This window comes from Lipophrys pholis (genome assembly GCF_963383615.2).
Source record: "Lipophrys pholis genome assembly, chromosome: 4".
NCBI lineage: Eukaryota > Metazoa > Chordata > Actinopteri > Blenniiformes > Blenniidae > Lipophrys > Lipophrys pholis.
Window position 1 is genome coordinate 6,842,031 of NC_137637.1, and position 22,853 is coordinate 6,864,883.

Consider the following 22,853-nt stretch of genomic DNA (forward strand, 5'->3'; position numbering starts at 1 on the left):
TTAAAGCAGCCTTGAGTTCAGTCACATTGAACAAACCACAGTTTGTTTTTAACCTCCAGTCCAGATAAGCACCTCTTTCTGCCTTCTCTTTTACACACGGCTACTGACGTCATAACAGATATAATGCAAGTGTGGCAGTAGAGCACGCCACCGTCGGGTTCCCCCACAGAGTCACGGAGTCAGGAGTTCCAAAAACCATTATTTTATTAAAGTAAAACTAAACTGAATGACCAGACACACAGCTCTTCTTTCAGGCTCTGACCAGTGTGTCTCTTCCGCCTGCCACCCCGTGTGTCCGGGTGGCTCCTCCTTTATGGGCAGAGAGGTGAGGCAGCACACCTGATTCCCATCAGGGGCTTAATCACCTCAGCCACATACACCCACCACCAGATTTAGACCCACAGCCTAACCAACTCCCCCTCCAGGGGGGTGGAGTAGGACGGTGTGAGGCAGCACTGCTCAGGAGGCCAGTTACAAGGGCGGCCCCACCACAACAGGGTCCCCCGGGGGAGGGGATGGAGCAAGCTGTGGACACCGGGCATGCTCCTCCTCTCCACACCTCCGCTGCGGTCGCCGCCCTCATGTTCAGGGCCGCCTCCGCCCACCTGGTCTAGGCTGCTGCCTCCATCCTCGTGTTCTGGCTCGTCTCCACCCTAGTGGACTCGGCCGCCACCTCTGCCCACCTGGTCTGGACCATCTCCGCCCACTTGGTCTGCACCGTCTCCGCCCACCTGGTCTGCGCTGTCTGCACCCTCTTAGACTCGGCTTTCGCCTCCGCCCTCTGGCTGGACTCCGCTTGGCGTCACTGTAGCGACCAGCACCAGGACCAGCATTGAGCAGCACAGCAATGTCCCGTCGAGGCCCTGCCTTTCTCCGCGGAGCCAGGACCGGACCGGACCTGCCCGGCTCTCGCCGCCACCATTCTGGCCTTTGGCGACACTTGGCGCCCACCCCCACCCCTCCTCCTCTTCCGGGGAACGGGATGCCGCCGCCGGCTCGGCCAGCATGGGTTCGGAACCATCCTCTGGCCCGTTCCCCCATCGGGACAGCAGCGCATCGAGGAGGTCTGCTTGACTGACCCTTTCCAGGAGGAGCGCCTGGGTGAAGCTCACGAGCACTTGCTCCAGTGACTCCTCCGCCGTCCTCTGGGGAGCCGCTGCTCCCGGGGCGCTCCTCTGTCCTCTGTGGGTCCAACGGGGAGAAAGTGTGGCAGTAGAGCACGCCACCGCAGGGTTCGCCCACAGAGGCACGAAGTCAGGAGGACCAAAAACCATTATCAACGTAAAACTAAACTGATAAGTAGTGAACCTTTCTGTGTGGGGTTTACATGTTCTCCCTGTTACTTTCCTGGTGGTTACTCTCCCCATTGGCGACAACACTATGGAGGAGGCGCTGCGGCTGGTGGAAGATGAGGGGCCCTGTCATGAGGTGAGCAATGGATGGACTGCCGATGACGAACAAGACATTTTGGACCTTTTCACTATGTTATTTTTTCTAACTTTTTTTTTTGGTTTAAATAAATTTGTAAACATTACTCTTGTGTTTGTTTTTAACTGCTCACCCCGATTCCAACAAACCTACAGCCTTCAAGAGTCCTGGGTCTCTGTAATTTTAGGTGGCGTTGGCCGTTTTAAACTTTTAAGACTTTTTTAGATGGTATTGATTAAGAAGCCAACTTGCTGGTCAGATTGGCTCCACGCTACACATGGTACCTGCCCCCAGGTGACACCAAAACCTTCCAACTATGATCACAGAACATCAAATAAGGACAGATCCACCACAAATATCACAAAGATTCCTGAGTGAAATGGAGTGGGCTGATGTGGAGCTGACATAAACATGAGGACGTCACATGTGCCACTTGGACCATTTAAAGCAGCAGCAGCATCCTGAAGCAATTGAAGCCATGTTTACACTTACCTGGGTTTTAAGAAAAACGGATATTTCCCCCTCTATGTTTACAAACAAATCTTCAATGACACGGATCTGCCTATACACCTGCTTCAGAGCTACAATGAGCATGCCAAACCTGTAGGGGGCAATGTAACGAGAAGCAAGAAATCATGATAGCCAATCAGAATCCTTGAAAAAAACACAACGTCACTTATTGTGATGTAAATATCCGCCTATCCCCCTTTAGATGCAAACAGAGAAACAGAGTTTCCCCAGAGCTCCACTTTGGCCAGAGTTTTCAGGAATCATCGTTTGTGGTGACACGTTGCTGCTTTTATGTGTAAATGCAAGGCCCAAACGCAGAGAAATATCACAGTTTTCTAAATATTTGGGTACGTGTAAACGTGGCCTGAAACTGATCTGTAGATCTTGTTAATGCAGTACTTTAATTTTTTGGGATGGAAGCTTATTCCATTTCTCTCTGTAAAATAACGGCATTGATCTCCGTCACTGTAGCTACTCCACATCCTAGTAATGGTTAAATCTCTTGAAAAAGAGCTTCTGATTTCATGATGTGTGTTTAGTGTTCTGTGTTCTTTTTGAGACACTGGCCGTTTTCCAATTCTTAGAGCGCCAGTGTGTACTCGCCTACGTCACGAGGAACTACTTCCAAGGCGTCCTCGGAAGTGCGGAAATGCAAATTTACGAGGACGCATCGGCGTTAAAGGAGAATTGGAACACGAGTACTTGATGACGCGGTGGCTGTCATGGCTGGATGATGGACCCTGAAGCTGAGGAGGAGGAGGAGGAGGAAGAGGAGGAACCTGTTGCCTCTCTAGTTCAGCAGGAAGGTGATTTGTACATGATATTTTATATGATGATCTAAATTTTAGAACATTATTTTAAAATAGTACCTTTTCCGTCACATACATGCTGTGTATATTGCAGTGTATTGTACCGTGTATAGTACAATGTACAGTACTGTATAAAGTACAGTGTATAGTTCTGTGTATAAGACAGTGTTACTATTACTTCTACCTCCTATACAGCCTTTATTTTACTCTTCATCTCCTTGAACAATGAAAGCAGCTGATCAGAAATGTTCTAATAATATAAACTAGTATTTTACTGTTTTACTGAAGATCCCTGATGTTTATTAAATGAAGTAACCAGCTTTTCACATACCTGCTGCTTGTTGTCATCCTTCTGGTCATGTCATTAATATGTACTCTATTACATTTGTCTATATACATCCTACAGTTAAGCACTCCAATCATTAGCTGTAATTTCTCTTTAGAATAAACACATAAATGGCTTATACTGTGTGAGAGTAAATACATAAATACACACATCACTTACACTGTCGAGCAAAGAAAGATATCAAGCAGAAGATAAAGGAAACTTTATTTAATAACCTTCAGCAGAACCTACAACAGTAATAACACAAGTTAGAAACATTATGTACATAGAATAATGACATTGTTTTGTAAAATTCTAAAGTTCTTTCTAACCTCATATATTATAGAGTATTTTTTAACGACAGGTAGATGCAGGAAAGATTCTACCTTGCTGACATGTTTCAGCTTCATCTGTAGTCTTCCTCAGAGCCTCATCTGGCCCGTCACCTGATAAAGACTGACATGTCATCACAACCAGATGAAGCTCTGAGGAAGACTACAGATGAAGCTGAAACATGTCAGCAAGGTAGAATCTTTCCTGCATCTACCCGTCGTTAAAAAATACTCTATAATATATGAGGCTTATTGATGTGCACATTGGCACCTGGGGATCTGTGCAGGATGCTCTTGTCCTGCACAGATCCTCCATGTACCAGCAAGTACTGGTACCAGCTGGGTACTTTCTGCTGGGTGACGGAGGAAGTACTGTATCCATACCTGCAGTGCACAGTTGTTATTATATCACTGTAATGGCAACCTGCTTTATTTCAATAATCAAAATCATGAACACGAAGGTACACAATGAATTCTGATTCATGATTACATCAAAATATATCAAATGTTTTCATGTGAATGTTAACTGACAGGCAGGTTGAAACCCAACAGACTCCAGGCCAAACCTGGTGGTGCTCCGTCTTTCTGAGAGCCTGGAGAGACGTCCTCTGGTTGCTGTCTGAGTGTTGTCTGTGTGGCATCGGGTGACATCATGGAGGTGGAGAGGGAGGTTCAGGGAGGAGAAGGACGGTCCAGGGAGGAGGAGGAGGAAGGTCCAGGGATGATGATGGAGACGACCAGGTGACACTGAGGGCGTCCAGAGGGACCTGGCAGGAAGTGATGTGCGAGCGACACTCAGTGTCCAGCTACCTGCTCCTGAAGAACGACCTGCAGGCCTCAGAGAGGAGAACTACATCTAGACAGGAAGCTCTCCTCATGGAGTCATGTTCTCTACTCATGTTCTCTTGTCATGTGTAAATATATGGAGATAGATGGATAAAGACAGCGAGATCAACAGACTGTAAATGATTGCATATGACTGTAAAATATAGAACTTAACATTTGTCTGTGTTATTTGATAAACAATGTAATGTTGCTTTAAAGAAGAAATTGTCTCGGAGGAATTTCAACAACTATGAGGTCTATGAGGAGGACATAGAACAAAAAGAATGACACACTACCAGTTCAGTAAGTAATTAACTCATGTATGAATAAAATATATACATGTAATAATTCAAGCATCAAAAACAATCCTCACTCCCATCCTCATCTGGAGGAGTTCCTCTTCTCCACTGGACCAGGCTTCAGGTTCCTCAGTAGTCCTGGATTCAAATAGTGCATGGTGTTAGTTTGAATCCACAGCATCCTCCAGTAGAACCAGTAGAACCTCCGATAGAACCTCCGGTAGAACCTCCAGTGTAATGGGTAGAACACTTCAGTGCAATTGAGACAAAACACTATGGCCAGTAGAACCTTCACCTCTCAGTCAAGTTAAATAGTTTTAAACAGGATCTTTCCCCTCAGCAGCAAATTTAAATGTACATGAACACTGTTAGATTTACACTAAAACATTTAGATCTCATGAAAACCTCAGAACAAATGTGTAAGTAAATGTGATCTTGAAATATCAACCTCATAACAACATTTTAAACAACTACATTCTGGCCTAAAATACTCTTAAAACTGCACTCTGTTGAACAATGACGCTAATATTTTAGATTTTTACGCACCATTGTGTGTTTCCTCCTCCTCGATCTCCTCCGGCTTCTCCTGCTAAATGCATTATGGGTAAATTAGCTTCCGAAGTCTGCACGGGTCAGTGTCGATGCATCCTCGAAAATGTGGGCGGAGCGAGGATACATCCGGGTATTCCATGTGTACTCGGTGAGAAACGGCCTAAGAATTGGAACAGTACTTGGTCTCCCACTGATGACGTTTCACGAGTGCACGAGAGCACAAGTATAGACAAGTATGGGTATTGGAAAACGGCCACTGACTGTCTCTCAAGTTTCAGGCTCCTCGACTTCCCCTCCTTGTGCTGCTGGCCGCCCTGATATGTTTCACCTGTCCCTGAGTGTGTGATTGTCATCACCTGCTGACTGCAGTGTATATGGAGTGTCTACGGTCTGTTCTAGTTGTTGCTTTGTGTGTGTACAGTGTGTCACACCCCGTTTACACTAAGTTTTAATTGAAAATGCATAATTTTTACATTTTTGTTTCAGAAAAGTTTTGCCTTTAACCTTTGTCCAGCTGCTTACACACGTGCAGAAAATCTGTTTACTATGGCTCTGCGTTTCCCCCCGTTTACACAGTCAAAGTATTTTCAAAGGTTGTGTTTTCAGTGGCTCGGAGCAAGGTTGTCATGTAAACGGACACAAAAATGAAAAGTTTTGTGTTCACTTTATAATGTAATAAAAAAAAAAACATTTCCTTCAGTAGGATGTGCAGTTTGGTTTTACAGTATAAGAGAAAATTTATGGCTGGTAACTTGCATGTAAGCTAGATTCACCTACTATTTTTATAACTTTAGTATCATATCATGAGGGAACAGTTTTTCAAAATCCTACTTACAATATTCTTAACTGTATTTGTTTGGATAATTGCTGAGTAGTGTCTTCTGCTTCGGTTTTCAATCACTTGATAAAGCTCTGGGTCTCAGTTTATCTACAAATAGTTGCCTTAATCTTAATCTAAGTCTTTTCTAGAGTCTTTCTCTGGTTTCCATTAACTCATTTTAGCTGCTAAATGAAGCCTTGTTTGTATTTATTTCAATAACCTGTTAACCATCAAACCTTCAGACCCCTGCAGCTTCAGGGCCACCGTGTTGGAAAAAAGTCTAGAGGCAACAAAACAAAAGCAGCTCAGTTTCCTCGGTGGAAAAGTCAGATTTTAGATGTATGCAAAGTTGAATGAAGCTTAGATTGTTCAAACAACTACTTATTGTGACTTTGTCCTGATATGAGAGTCTGTTTTTTCGGTCGGTCCTCTGTGTGGAGCGTGGGAGGCCATGACACTGGAATATGTGATGAAATGTGTGTGTAGGTTTAAAATGTGGATGAAGTCATGACAGCACAGAGGCCATCTGGGCGCACACACACACACACACACACACACACACACACACACACACACACACACACACACACACACACACACACACACACACACACACACACACACACACACACACACACACACACACACACACACACACAGACACACAGACTGCGTAAAAATCGAAGTGGTACTATCACGCAGTGGGCAGTACATTTGGAGCCCATGAACACTGCCACTGTCTGAGTCAGATATTAAGTGTAACATTCCTTCAAACCTGTTCAAATACTCTTTCTCTGAAACACGTGTGCTGCTAAAATAATCTGCAGGTAACACACTGGCCTACTGGCTCCACCCCAACACACTGTCTCTGGAAATATACCAACGTAAACAGGTGGAGATCCTGTCGAAGAATGAGCAGCAACCAGAAATTCTGGCACCACAACTTCAAATATCTAACAAAAATTGTAAAGTGATGAAAAAAAGATGATTATAAATGTTGTGAGCCTTCACTTGTATTTCAGTCTTTTGGCACCATCACCTTTTTAAAGCGTCTCGCTTCAAAGTGTGATGCGTTCAAGTTCCTGTAAAGTGGAGCTCGTTCTGCAGTGGCAGGTTTCAGCTCTCCACAGCAAAGATTGATTTCAGGGCAAAGCATGCACTCTTAGTCATTTTCAGATTTCGTTATTTTTTTGATATGTTCAATACATCCAGTACCACAATCACAAAATCTTGATTGAAGTATTACTTCAAGGGTCAGTTTTGATACTAAGTTTCTTTTGGGCCCCATTTACATGACACCTTTTCAAGTGAAAACACTGTGTTTGTGTTTTCATTTCAGGAAACATTGGCATTTACACAGCAACCTTTCGAAAATGATGTCCTTTTACTGGGAAATTGCAGAAACATTGAAAACGATATAGTTAGCATACCAGGCCATGAGTTGGCGCTGTTTATTTTTGTGACAAAACCACACACACACGCGTGCAGAGAACATTACGTTATAAACATTAACAGTGGGCACACACGGACTATGGGCATATTTTTTCAATGGACATAATTTAAAAAATTTGGAGATGAATGTACTGAAGGTGAGGTGAATTGCAAAAGAGACGTATGGACTTTATCAAACTTATTTTTGGCTCCGTCTCCATGGAAACAGGGGGATACGCAACCTTTTGAAAAGGTTCAGGCTCAGTTGCTGTGTAGATGGCAAAAATGCTCCTATTGCACTTGTGCACCACAGCCATAGTAACTAGTAATTGTGCACATCCTCCGTAGCTGGACAATCAGAACAATGTTTCCTCCATGGTGTCATGACTCCCAGTCCATATTCTCCTGGACTTGGTAGTTCTATTTTGACAGTCACCATAATAACAATCCAACTTGGTCGTCTGTCCACTAGAGTGTCTGTGTTCTCCCATTGTTAATGTTTAGAGCCCATTGTTCTCTGCTGCATGTGAGTGTGGTTTCATGCTGAAATGAAAATGTAAAAACAATGCGATTTCAAAAACAATCCCACTTGCTCGTCTGTCCACTAGAATGTCCGTGTAGCAACATTGTTATTGTTTAGAGCTCATTGTTCTCTGTGGTCTCATGACATTACCAAGCAACAGCACCAACTAATGCCCCAACATGCGCTCTACATTTTCAGGGTTTCTGCCGTTTTCATGTAAATGCACATTATTTTCGAAATGTTGCCATGTAAACATGGAACCATGATGCAAAAACATTAAGTTTTCACTTAAAAAGTTATATAAATGGGGCCTTGGAGGCATAAAGATCAAGGTAAAAGTAGCAAAAACAGTTAAAATCCCAAAGCATAAAGACATCGCCATTGTCTTTTTGAGTTTTTATATCATTGTTGACTTCTTTCAAATCATACAAATCCACTTAAACATAGAGAACATTTGGAAATGTTTGTATTTGAAGAGAAATGGAAGTGTTTGGACACTAAACTAAAATGATTGTGACACTTGCACTCTAGGACATAAAAAAAATGTATGTATCTGCTTGGTTTAATGTTTTGCTTATGGTACTGGCTGAGTACCAAATGCGTGCCAGTTGGAAGTTTTAAAAGATATTGAAATATTTTACAAAAACGTGGGAGTGACGTCAGCTCTGAGCGCTACTTCAAGAAATCCTTGATTTGAGTTTGATGGAGCTCCCAGTGTGAATAATGTGCATAGCAAATGGACTCGGCCTTCATGCATAAACCACCACCACCCTCTACCCTGACCTCCTACGGCGTAGAAGACATGAACAGGAGCGCTCTGCGGCACTGTGCTGTGTGTGTGTGTGCTGCAGTCAGTACTCTCTTTGTATCTTCTTACTGTGACAGAGGGAGACACGCACACACACAAACACACACAGGCCACTTTGTTTTTATTCGCATTTGTGGCCTATGGATTTGCCCATTGTTTCTTCAAAACACAGCAGGAGAGAGAAGGAAAAGAGGGTGGTGGGGAGTGGAGGGTGGGCTGGCTGAGAGTACAGTAGACAAACAGTGGCTGGTACAGGCGTCCCTGACTGTCCTGCCACGTTTCAACACATTTTCACGTGTATTAAAAGTCAGAATTTCTTAATTTCAGCAAGTTTGAACACTACAAAAAGTGTGTGCGTAGTCGGCTCCTTGTTGCTATGGTGATGCAGTGGGCATGGAGGAGGTGGTGGCAGGTCTGGGTCGGGCGCAGCGGGGTGCCGAGCCCAGATTATCCGTGACTGTGACTCTGGAGAGAGGAGAATAAAAACAGCAGGCTGTGCCGGGCCGACACGACCCCCGTCTCTGAGCTCCTCCGGGCTGAGCTCAGAAACTTTCCACACTTCAACAGTTTCGGCTGCAACTTTCAACATCATGCTGTCACTTAACTGTGTGAAGTCCTGCTCAGCGCTGTGGTAGAGTTTGGTCCCTTCACTGAGAAAGTGTCTACAGATGCAGAACACACCCGGATGATGTGCTTTCACTTGGACTGAGCGATTGACCTGTGGGTCAAACCCTGATCGTTGTCAAACAGACTCGTCTCCACGGACATGTGAGGTGTTGCAGTACTGTACCAAGACAAGGTCAGACTGTACGTGTCAGCTCCAGAGTTGCTGCTGCTGCCGCCGCTCCGGCCTCTTGTCTAAAACCAATCTTGTGTTAGGCCGGACAGAGGCCTCCATTGTGCTGCTGGCTGTTCTGACGGATGCCTGGCCAATGACTTCAGCTCCGCTGTGAACTGTCTCCTTATTCTTCTATAGGACTGCGATCACAGCCGTGCTGGTCCGAGCATTGGACCGCAGCTGAGAGAGATCTATAGACCTGAGCTAACAGGCTAACAGGAAAACTGGCTTCAAATATTATTCACCATTGATTATAATTGATTCTACCATGGAATTAATTCAAAATTCTTCACTTGATTAGTTTTGCATGTTCAATCTCTTCAAGCATTTGGCTAATCTCACTATTTTGCAAGATTCTGTGACAGCATGAAGAATAATTTAGACCAGAGGCATCAAACATGCAGCCCAGGAGCCAAAACTAACCCACGGAACTGTTCAATCAAGCTCCAGGAAACACACTGCAAGATGTAAAATGTCATAAAAAGACAGTGATGCAGAATTCGTTTTTTCAATAAAAGTAGATTTAATTTATTATTTATTTCCCTGGCATTGAAATGTTTTAGTAACAATATTGGACATAAAATAGTAATCCTGAGTCCTGAGCTGAAACATCAGTGAAGCTGGAAACCATATTGAGAAAGTAGCATTAGCATTGAAGGATGCCAAATAAACCACACAAACATGCGGCAGAGAACATTAACAATGTTTGTACACAGACCTTCCAATGGACAGACAATGAATTTGGCTTGTTATTAAGGTGATTGTCAAAATAAAACCACCAAGTCCTGGAGAATATAGACTGGGAGTCATGCCATAATGGAGGAAACATTGTTCTGATTGTCCATCTCAGCAACTATTTACTATGGCCTTGGTCGCATGACTAGTATCAGTGTTTCCACTGTCTACAGGAGTGTTTTCAAAAGGCTATACCTTGGGAGCCGTTGAAAGTTCCACTTTCAGTGGCTTCGAGCACCATTATCATGTAATTGGACCCTGAAAAGTTTAGCTTATTCGCTTGAAAAGGTTTTTGTGTCATCCTCAAGTCTCAGGCCAAGTGAAAACCACTCTGATCTAGTGAATAGCAATCACACTTCTCGGTCACAAGTTTTCTTGTTTTCCTTGGTTTCATAATTCTTTGGACTTACTTTCATCAAAGAAAAACGTTTTTATGGTTATATTGGTCTGTTTTCTTCTCCACATTGTTCGAAATAACACGTACTGACAATTGAAACTTTAAATGTTCTACAACTGAATTGTTCTAAATCTGTTGATGAACAGACGAGGATGAGTGAGTACTCAAGAAAAGTTGGAGCCCTGTTTTAACTTACTACTTACTGGTTTAGATAGACTATTGATGTGTTGAGTAGTTTAACTGCTGCAGAAAATTCTATTTACTCAGTACTTTGTGTTCCCTTGAGCTAGCTCACTTGGTAGAGCATGCAACTCGCAATCTCAAGGTAGAGGGTTCATGTCCCACGCCGGGTGCCACCTTCCCGTGGGCTCACCACCTGCAGGAAAGGTTCTTAATTGGTGCAATGTGATCTGGGTGACAGTGCTCAGACTGCCACCCCCACGACCCAGAAACTGATAAGATGGATCGATACTTCATTGATGCTCTTCTGGAAGTTATGGATTTCTCTGTTTTTAACAAATGTTTTGCACAGTTACTTTTAACGAATCACACTAGCTAGTGGGCTACTGAAGTGCTGAGGGTAAAGGAATTTGCTCAGGTTGTGAGTTGTCTTCTCCTAATTGGAATATTGCTGGTTCAATTCCCCGTCTCCCTCATTCAAAGTGTCTTTGAGCAAGACACTGAGCCCCAAACTGCTCCCTTTGGATGGATTGACCATTATACAGTGCTTGACTTATCAGTCAAGCACTGTATGAGTGAAATTCATTTACTGTCTGTGGTGGGATTCACACCTACAGATACAATCCTACAGGTGGTTACAATATTGTTTTTAGTTGTTTTTATAATTATAACTGACTTTTGTGTCATTTCTTGAATTACACTGCTTTTTGAGACATTTTCACCAGAAGTAACTATACAGTATATACAGTAGCCACGTATTTGGAGTGACCCTCATTGTCATTATAGTGTCCAGTGTATGTCCTCTCTCTCGCTAGCTTGTTTAATTTTTTTAAAGTGTGTCCTCCAATGAGCCAATCAGAAATAAGGGGTTTAGCCAATCCCATTCAAGGTAGGCCCTCCATTTGACCCTCCCACAATTAGGCATCTCTGCTCTGGCACATAGCACCACGAGAGGAAGTACTTCCTTCTATTCCCAAGATGGGCATGTGTGGGCGAAGCCAGTCCAGCTCACATGGACACAGCAGATTCTGAATGTAGCTCCTATGATCCAATATTCAAATGGAGGAAAATCAAGGAAAAGATGAATTTGGGGCAACAATTTGAATACAATGTTTTTGGACCAACGACACCTATGTCAAAGTGTTGAAAAGCTGAAAAATTTGACTCCTTTAAAGGATGAGCACAAGTATGATGATACTACTAATACTTATTAAATGCCATTAAGCCTAATTCATACTTAATATGCAAACGATATCTGAAGTCTATGTGTTGCCTTGAACCACCTCCACCCTACCACCGTGTCGATGGTACATGCACCTTCAACTTCCATGAAGGCTCCAGTATACGACTGCGTCTACAGTACGTATAGTGCAGTGTGTAGCATCTTTCTACACACTACGCTATGCAGTGTGTAGAAAGATGCTAGATAGATGTACATAACTGTAGACTGTAGAATCCAGCTAACTTTTAATGAATGTATCAATCACACTTTAATCATGTTTAGCATGAAGCATCACTGGTGTGTGAGTCAATCCCAGTCAATCTAAACGGTGTTGGTTAGCATGAGAAATTTCACCAGCAGTGTAAGTTAATACCCCGGCATACAATAATCTGTTACAAAACCCTGGTGCCTCTCAGCAGAATAGTTAATGGCAGTATCTTCCAGTTGTGGGTTTTAATGTAGTTGTTGGTTCTGCAGTGCAGTGGAGTTCTGGTTAATGTGGTGTTCCTCGTCGGGGATCAGAATAAATGTTTGTGTAGTAGTGAACGGAGGACCCGATGGGCCTCCATGAACCAACACACCAAGTAGATAGCAACATTTTATCACCCTCATAAAACAAGATATGGATATAATGACTTTTTATGAATTCTAGACACTCAGCATTATCACACAAATGCTGCATTTCACAGCCACATTAAGTCGTAGCCCGTGTGTGTGAACAGATGTGCGAAGCGTTGGCTTGTGGGAACTCATTTGCTGATCCATGGTGGAGCCACTACTGTTTACTTGGGATATTTCAAGGAGGGTAAAAGTCTCATTAAATCAGTTTTTCTTCTTACATGCACCTTCCTCTGTGCCCGTAAGAAGCTGGCGAACACCCACTTGATTCCCGAGGGGACACGCAGTGATTCTCAGAGGCCCTTTTGTCCCATCAAATGAAGACGTCTCTGCTGGTTGTTATGGTGAATGCGGGCCGGCCGACGCTTGGCTCACTGCCACCCACTTACAGGGAGACAGATGGGAAATTAAAGTTGGTAGGAAGGACAGCTGAAGAGAGCTGAAAGTCCAGGAGAGAGTTGTTAGCATGGGGTCAGGTGATAGAAAATTGCATGTGAGGAAAAGGAACTTTTTCACCTGTAAACGTGACTGAAGTTGCGTCAGTTGGAGGGAAAGATGGCACTAAAAGGGGAAGTGAAAGAGACAGGGGGAGGGGGCATTTCTCTTTCACAAGACAGCGGGTACATGACACATTTTTGGAATTGCAGCCAATATAAAGGCAGTTAAAAAGTGTGAGAAGAGAGGTTTTGTGGACACTAGCGTCTCAGCAGTAACAAACTGCTCCCAGCTAATGTTTGGACATTGACATCGGCCTTTAGCCTTAAACCAGAGAGAGATGCTGAGAAAACTTTTTTCTTTTAATGTTACACTGACTAAACTAAACCAATACAGTCTACGGAATTAAATATATGAAGTATGAAGTATATACAGGGTTTTTTTGTTTGTAATTTAAAAGTAATCTTCAATGCTCTGACAGCTTATAGCTAACTTGTATTATTCAGAGATGATAGGTAGTTCAGAAAAAAACAACAAGTGAGGAAAAGAGGCAAGGAGGTAGCGCTGGTGAAGGAATGCCATTGAAGTGAGATGCTGAGGGGTTGCAGGCCAGACTCCCTGGAGGGTCTTTAACATACTGGGCTTCACAAATGCCAGGAGGCAAAGGACCTTCAAGGAAGCCATGAGGGTCGCAGAAGATGACTCACAATAGATGTGGATCAGAGGAAGAAATCTGTGGGTAGGAAAGCACTGCCTGAACACTGGATGGGGCTTGACCACCCTCGACTCATTTCTCATGTGTCCAGGCTGACTCACAAGTTGATGTCTGTCACAAATGATTGTTGGGGTAGTTTTTTTAAGATGTATTTATAAGCTGTTGAAGTGTAAGTAGTCGTAAAATTATAAAATTGATTGGTCGGTGAAACTCATTGATGTTCTTGCTACAATACAAGTAATGGGTAGAAAAATCCTAACCAATGCATTGTAAGCTTAATAAATACATTAGAACTTACAGTTTGATTTGATGGCATCTGCATGTGGTATAACTAACCATTTGGCTGAGCTCCGCCCCGAACGCAAATGAACCAATAGCATTCAACTGCTAACTGCCTGGAAAAGATGACTCAGACATTTTTGGCGTAAAACTTTGTAGAGAAGCATTTGAGAGCTGACAACACTTTTGTGGTGTTTTTGGGGGCTATCTAAGTCGTTTAAGACAGAAAATGGTCAAACGATGTGTTTGGGGCTCAAGCAACAGTGATACAAGGTCTCCTGAAAATTTTTTATACCACAGACAAAAAATAGACTAATGTCTCCTGTGGATGAAGCTGTTTGGCAGATCACACAAACTATAACCAAGAATGTCATTTGAATTGAACAACATTTGTTCTGGAGCCATGTTGCATTTATAGTGTCATTTTCAATGTTGTGAATAAAGCATTAGCAATTTATTAATAAGATGATTAATTAATACAATGAAATGAGTTACGCTGTTACTATCGATGACGTTTCCATGAACTCATTACTTTTGATGTACATGAAAACCATTGCAGCTGCTGTCTTGATAAGTGTGCTGACTGTTAGCTTCTTCTAACCTTAAAACTCTCCAATCACGTCTGTCATGATCACACATGAAACTATGTTATTTGTTTTGATCTAATCCAAATACCAAGATATCTCTGGATGTCTCATTTGTTAGGGTACTTTTGTTGGGTCCAGATTTCGTTCATGCCCTATTAGATGTGTTTGCATCCAGATCCCTGCACAGTCCTTGATCAAGGGCAGGAAAAGGAAAAAAATGCTGGTGTCAGAAAAGTGACACATATCTGAACATGAGCCACAAGGAATTTGACCTACTTCTATTCCACTGGGAACAGAAGGTTAAGTTGAAAGCAGGAGGGAGGTGGACATTCAGAAATTCAACATGGTGACAAGACGCTAAGCTCTGGTTTTCACATGTAATGATTTCATGGCTATTAGTGCCAAATAGCATTTGAAACCATTCAAGGACACTAGGCAATGCATTGTGTCAGGTCAAGAAAAGCAATATAGTACCAGTTCCGAGGTTTGATTGGATAAACTGGAATATAGTAATTATTTACGGTCAAGGAACTGGGTAAGGTTAGAATTGGGGGGTGGGGGTGGGGGGTTGGGGGTGTTCCTTACCTTCATTTGGTTCGGGTGGTGTTCAAGCAGCACTTTTGGAACCCAATCCGCTCACCCCATCCACTGGAAAGTCTGCTTGCATGAGACCCGACAGCAATGTTTTCAAGGGGACCAGAGATCACCCAGAGTTTAGGGGAATGTTCGAGATGCCAAAACGAAACGGTCTTTCACAGAAACTTACTGAAGAGAACTCTGGTCCAGATCAAACAGGGAAATGTGAACGCGCCCTGGAATTTTGGTAAACAGCTCCCAAAGAGGAATATTTTGAAAACACTCTGACTCTGCCTCAAGGATGATGAAGCCATAACCTGCAAGCCTCTACCTTTGATTGGCTAGCACTTTCTGCATGCACTGATTTGATTGGTTAATGTTTATGTTTACCATGCAGCATGAGGGCTGATGAGCCAATCAGAGGCAGAGAAGGCAGGGTCATTACGAGGCAGGTATTGCTGACAGATACATTTTACTGAAAATATGTGACAATGAGCAAATACTATGGACAGATTATCATTAACTGGAGCAGTCTTACATGCCACTGTTTCTTAAAAATTGTTTTTCTCTGCTACAAAAATTGAGCATGTACTCACTTCTTCACTGACCACTACACCAACGGGTGGAGTGATACAAATATTGAAACCACTGATTACCAACGCAAATGTGAAATATTTCTTGTTTAAAAATTTTATCAAATGACAAACTTAAATCCTTTGAAACAGGTCGAATAGAAAGTGATGACACTGCTGTGAAACGAGTTCAGCAGAGGGTTGATGGTAGAAGAGAGATTGTGAATGTTGAGGAGGTTGGATGGAAGGAGGGCCGGGGGGAGTCAGGGTCGGGGAGCTGTTCAATGTTTGGTTAGACCCAGATGGGAGGAGAATGGTGTCTGTAGCCTCTGGTCTGTGCTGTGCAGTGAGGCCTGGGAGGAATGCTCATCTTTTCTTTGCTCTCTCAGTGAGCCGAGACTGAGAGGACTGCGGTACAGCAGTGGATTAAGACCCACATTCCCCCTTTAATCTCTATAGTCACCCTCAGCTAGTCACCCTCAGCTGGTCACCCTCAGGCCTCTGCCCTTATACCTACCACCTTCTGTCTGTTTTGACTTGGACTGGCATACCGTCCACTCATGTACCGATCACATACTCATCATGACGATATTTTCACACAGAATATGACTGGAGGTCATCGATTGACACAATATTGCCACTTTCATTAAAAAAGTCATTCTTCTCCGCGGAAGCTATGAAGCTTAGCATCCGTTCAACATGTTTAATAGCGTTCAAAAAGTGTGAACAAGGCAAATTATTATTTGAAGTAGGGATACACTGAAACCACTTTTTTAAAGGATGAGCATGAATACTAACCTTTAGCTACTTGCCGACACTGAGTACCAATAGAAGTACTTATTAAATGCCATTTAAGCTAATTCACGCTCCACACACAACCAATATGTGAAGGCTGTGAGTTGCCATGAACAGCCTCCTCACCGTCTCTGTGTCAAAGCTACATCACCTCCAGTCTACAGTACACATAGCGCAGTGCATAGCATCTATCTATTCACTGTGCTATGTTACTACTGTAGACCGAGGGACCGAGCTCCCTGATAGTGAATGTATGTCAGATTTTAATCATGTTTAGCATGTAGCATCACTGGTGTGTGTAAGCCTCGATATTCTTTAGCATGTATCATGTAGCATGTAGCTCAGAGCTCAGAGTAAAATCCTCCTGATCCACTGAGCAGTTAAACTACTGAGTGACATCCAGCTAACTCTGCTGGTCCAAATGTCTCGGAATGAAGTTGCTGGTGTTGCACCAACTATCTTTCTCCTCCTCTTGATATTTTGACAGAACATAATTTACAGTCTGTCTTACAATTGCAACTATCATTAATATTAAAGAATCTCCAAACTGCAGACATCGCTCATGCTCTCGAGCGTACCTGCAGGCAAGATTGCTGGCAGATGATGTCAATGCTCTCTGGGTTGTATCAGGGATCTTTTAGGACAATGAGTACTCCGTGTAGCATTGGACCTGACACCTGATACTGGTATCAGTATCAGTGCATCTCTAATTTTAAGAGTTGTGCATTCCAAAGTTGCTTTATCATGTTTATGAAACTTGCAAAGGTAAAAAGTGTGAGTTCTATTTCAGTGTTTGATAACCAGTAAAATGAAGGAAGTTCTACAAAGTTTGAGGAACGACCAACTTTCATGTATTAACAAAAACCTCGACTGATGGTGACTTGAGGCTAAACTCCATGTGCTCAAATGGATAAAACCTCAAAGTCACATTGTTCAGAGTAGCTAAACATCGTTCATGGCAGCTAATATGACACGGTTGAATCTGTGTCTGTGAATGGGTAAACATGACTGAAAGTGTACAGTTTACTTACAATTTATTTACCAGTCAGTCCAACCAACTCATCTACTTCTAAATCTTGAATTTCATGACTTGCAAAGTTTAAACATACATGCGTGTGGGTGACTTTTGAAGCTTGCATATTGAATCTATAATGTCATTTGCCATAAGAGGATTGCTTGGATAAATCCATGGGGTGTTAATCCCAAAATCAGTCTGCAGAGACATGTGTCATATTTACATGTAACCACATCAGCCGATGTTAAATGATCCAAACCTTTTATTTTCCAGATCATATCAGAAGGGAAGTTAGGAGATTACCTGTGACTCTGTATGACTTCTTCCAGGATGTTAACTGAACTTTGCTGTCTTATGAAATTCAACCTTGAATTTCTTCAAATTGTTTGACGAAGAATCATTCTATTTTAATTCTAAACCTGATATTTTCTTAAATTCTAAATTATTTCTTAAAACAAAACAAATACAAAAACATCTTAGGAAGCATTTTCTTACTTATGGCCCATTTACATGGAAATGATTTCAAGTGAAATGCAAAATGTTTGTTTTGGATGTTCATTCACAAGACAATGGTGCTCGGAGCATGTGAAAATGTCACCCAAGTTGGAACTTTTCGAAGAGGCTCCGTCTCCATGTCACCGGTAGAAATGCTGCTCCTGCACACCATGGCGGTACTATTTGTTCTGCACATGCTCAGTAGATGGACAATAAGAACAATGTTTCTTCCGTTGTGTCATGACTCCCAGTCCATATTCTCCTGATACTTGGTAGCCATGTAAATGATCTTTGTTTTCAAACATTGCTATGGAAACGTGAAACTTTTCTGAATTAAAAGTGCCAAAATGACTTGTTTTCACTTGAAACGTTAGAGCCTTAGTAAGCCAAAATATGTCAGATAATATTTGTTAGACTGAAACCAAACATACTGTATGCCCCCCACAATCTATCCAACTTTATATCACCAAGCAGACGTGGTCCACGCTGAGTAGGAGCTGTAAAGCTACAGTTGAACAGGGACCTCAGAGGCCCCACTTCACACAAGAGAGCACATTTCTGGGAACCCTTTAAAGTCATTTTCCAAAACCCTGGGTGCCCTGATTGAGCTTAAGAGTACAAAAAAACTTTTCCAAACTCCAGATAAATGCACACTCATAAGGGGAAGCCACTCCACCACAACCGCCAGCACCATCACTAAGAGTTCCTGCTTCTTTTTTTGTTTGTGGCCTTTTAAGGCTCAGATCAATGCAGTGCTCAGAGGAATTCGTGGAACTAGATGGAGTTTGCTCAGGCAGGTGCAGGAGATTTGGTTCCACTGATGGCATGGTACACAGGGAGGTGGGGACGGTGGGTAATGAGGTGCCAGGAGGAGGAGGGCAGGAAGAGAATGACAGAAGACAAAGACACCAGGAAGTGTAGGCTGGCTAGTTTATGTTTGTATTGTTGATCAAAAGCAGGATCTTGGGAGTGAAGAAGTAAAATGACCCACGGAGATCTTGTCCACCTTAATCTGTAATTTCACATTGCTTTCCTGACTGAACTTTTTGAAAGTTTTTCCACCACAAGGTTGATACTTAGTATGATACTTTATACTATTCTTTTATTGTTCACAATGAACAAACTACATCTATAGCTCCTCAACAGGGGTGAACATTCTGATGGGGCTTGTAAGAGTACATTGATTGTATTTTTTCAGAGTGAAGAAGATAATTTGTGATCAATATTGTTGCTATGGGATGCTGCTGTCTTGTGAGACAGCACAAAGACTTATAGGATGGCATTTTCCGAGACTTTTTTTCTGACTTAATTGTGGTTATACCTGTAGTTTTTGTGTTTCTGTTATTATTTGGTTCACCCTGCTACATGATTATTACCCTGGTTGGAGCAGGTAATGTTAGAATTGTGTGAGATGTGTGTGGCAGCAGATGTCTCCCCTCCGTGTTGTATAATGTGGTTGAATGACTTGTAAATAACGTCAGAGTTTTGAGGTGTCTAACAAAGTTTCAGGCATCCATTTATTGCAGGCCTTGCCGGAGCTGCACTATATTGTTGTGGTTTTAATCACATGGCACATTGCAGAGAAAAGAAAAATAATAGGATCCTAAACAGAAATGTTTAACCCAGCATTAAATTAAGATGGCAGGTGGTAACAGTTTTGAAAGAAAGCTTTCATCTACTGACAAAAACTACCTAGCATAGACCACACATCAGTATTTAGAGGGAGTGGCAACGTATTTAGAACTTCATGCAACATTGTGGTTAGAATACGAGCAGAAATCCTCTCCAGACTGACATTTTAGCACAAAGAACAACAGAAAATGTCCATATAGTTTCAGGCCGTACAGCAGCAAATCATTGCCACGGACTTAAATCTACTAAAAAAAAAAAAAGAAAACAAAAGTAAGTCTGTGGCAATGATTTGCTGCTGAACGGTCTGCACATACATTCAGACACACGCTCAGGCAAATTGTGAACTCTTTTGGGATAGACGGGGTTCACTGTTATGACTAAGAACAGTTAAGTCTAAAGACTAAGTTGATATCATGTACGTCCCTTCCAGGCCAGAATCTGGACGTCCATGTGACATCCAGAACTAGTTGATAAATCACAAAAAAGATGTTCAGCTTGGCCAGATTCTAGACAGCTATGACAGCCAGAAATACTTGAGTAGAAGTTGAAGTCCTAGTCGAAGTCAAAGTTGAAGTGACGACGAAGATGAAGAGAAGCAGTCATCAGGGATGAAAAAGCAGCTGATAAGAGAGAGAGGGAAACTGTCAACAGGGATGACGACAGCAGTGAGAAACAATGTAGATAGATAGTCCCGGCAGATGGCGGTAATAGAAGTTTATAGATGCAAACTGCCGTTAAATCACCTTCCCGTGGGCTCACCACTCGCAGGAAAGGTTCTTAATCGGTGCAATGTGATCTGGGTGACAATGTTCAGACTGCCACCCCCACGACCCAGAAACGGATAAGCGGGAGAAAATGGATGGATGGATGGAAACTGCCATTAAACCCAAAAGAAGAAGAAGATTCCTAGTTCATGTTGCATTTAAAATCTTGATTCTGCTAAAAAATAAAATGTGATTAATCATTTGAGGGAATAACAGCTTGAATGTTTTATTTTATAGAGTAAGACATTTCATACTTTATAATATTAAATGTAAAATTTTGCATTAATCTACCTTTTAAGAATAGGCGGTAGCACAACTCCTATTTCCTTGACCCCTCAACTAATGAAGATGCTGGAGAGGATCATCCTGAACCACCTGAGATCCCTGGTGAACTTGAAGATGGACCACCTGCAGTTCGCCTACAGAGCAGGGATTGGTGGGGAGAGTGCTGCCATCTACCTGCTGCACCTGTCTTTGTCTCACCTGGAGAACTCAAGATGAAGGTCCGTGAAGGTCATCGTCTTTGACTTGTCCAGCGCGTTCAAGATCATCCAGCTGTCTCTGCTGAGGGGTAAGTTGGACGGAGCGGGCGTCTACAGACCTGACTGCAAGGACTATCTACTACCTCACCAACAGACCAGTATGTGAGGCTTCACAGCTGTGTCCCTGATGTAGTAGTATGCAGTACTGGAGTTCCTCAGTGCACCATGCTCTGTCCCTTCCTCTTCTCCCTCTACACCTCCGACTTCCATCATATTTCAGAAACATTATGACTAATGACTGATTGTGATAATCAGCAGGGTGCCAGACCCAAAAACATCAGTTTGTTCTCTATGGCACCTGAACAAGGCCTGTGAGCCCAAACCAGCCTGCAAAAGGCTTCAATCCAGCCCCATAAACCCAAGTAAGGTGGTTATATAGGATTTAGAGTTTTTATTTTTTCTTGACATTTCACTGTATTTTACACCAGAATGTTGAATTAAAATTGATGTGTGTAGCTCTACTATGTTGAGATTGTAGTCATATTCAGTAGTAGTTGTGTGATCTTGGAAGAATATTGACAACTTCATCAAATACACTGTGGCCACAGCAAAGAAAAACTTTCAAGTGTAAATTCAAAGGTTATTATAGCAATATTTTGCCGGTCCGGCCTACTGAAGATGAAACCGAACTGTATGTGGCCAGTTTAATTTAGTATATATCTTTGTGTATATATATATATATATTAGTGGCTCACCACCTGCAGGAAGGTTCTTAATCGGGGCTATGTGATCTGGGTGACAGTGCTCAGACTGCCATTCCCTGTGACCCGGAAACGGATCAGCGGGAGAAAACGCATGGATGGATGGATGGATATATACTCTATATAGTATACATTTTTGTATTGGTTCAGTTATGTGCTTTTAGATATGCATGTTCTTCCACATATTTGTTGTTTGGTTCATTCAATATCATCTGGTCCTACAATTTGTCCTCGTGACATGTCCCTCTGAAGAGAGGACACCTGTCTTCAGGGGACACTTGCCCTTGGGTTTTAGGGTGTCCCTACATCAGAGGTTTTACTGTATGTAGTGCAAAAACAAACTTTCAAGTTGTTTCACTTGACTTGTTCAGACAAGCTGACATTAGACGTCCATCAAGGAGACCAGCATGTCACATAGAATACTTGGACTTCATGATGTCACTGTTCCTTGGGATGATGAACTTACCTCAATTAATAGATTTCTACTCAAGGTTGACAACTAATTTTAAGAAAGAGGTTAGAGCTTAAGGCCCTGTCCTTATGAGTCAAAACCATCTTTTTCTTCCTGCCATTCTAAACAGTTTCCCGTCCACTCAGGAAATGTCTCCGCCTGGTTGTACATAATATTCTTGGCTGATAGGTGGCGCTGTAACTCGCACGTGAATACATCAAAAGAAGACACGAAGCATGCAAAAACAGAGAAACCGACAAATCCAACATCTGACCTGATTAACGCAAATAGCATCAGTAGCTCATGCAGCTCGACCTGGAGCAGGTAGTCCGCCACTGTTTTTGTTGTTAAGTGACATAGTTGCGAGGGTCACAGGGTTATCGGGTCAAGAGGTGGGGCCATAACATTCTTGACAAAATGTATGTGTTGTCCATCCACACTTCAAAGCCGAGGCAGCATTTCTCCTCTCTGGAACCCATTTGTAGAAAAAAATTCAAAGTCAAAAATTATGCGGTTACATGAAACGGCGTTGTCTTGTGGATAGGACCTTAATTTCATCCAGGATTTCACCAGCTGGTGTCAAATATTGTCATACAATTCTGGTTTTTGCCCATGTAGTGAAGGCATGTCAGAAAAGGCAGT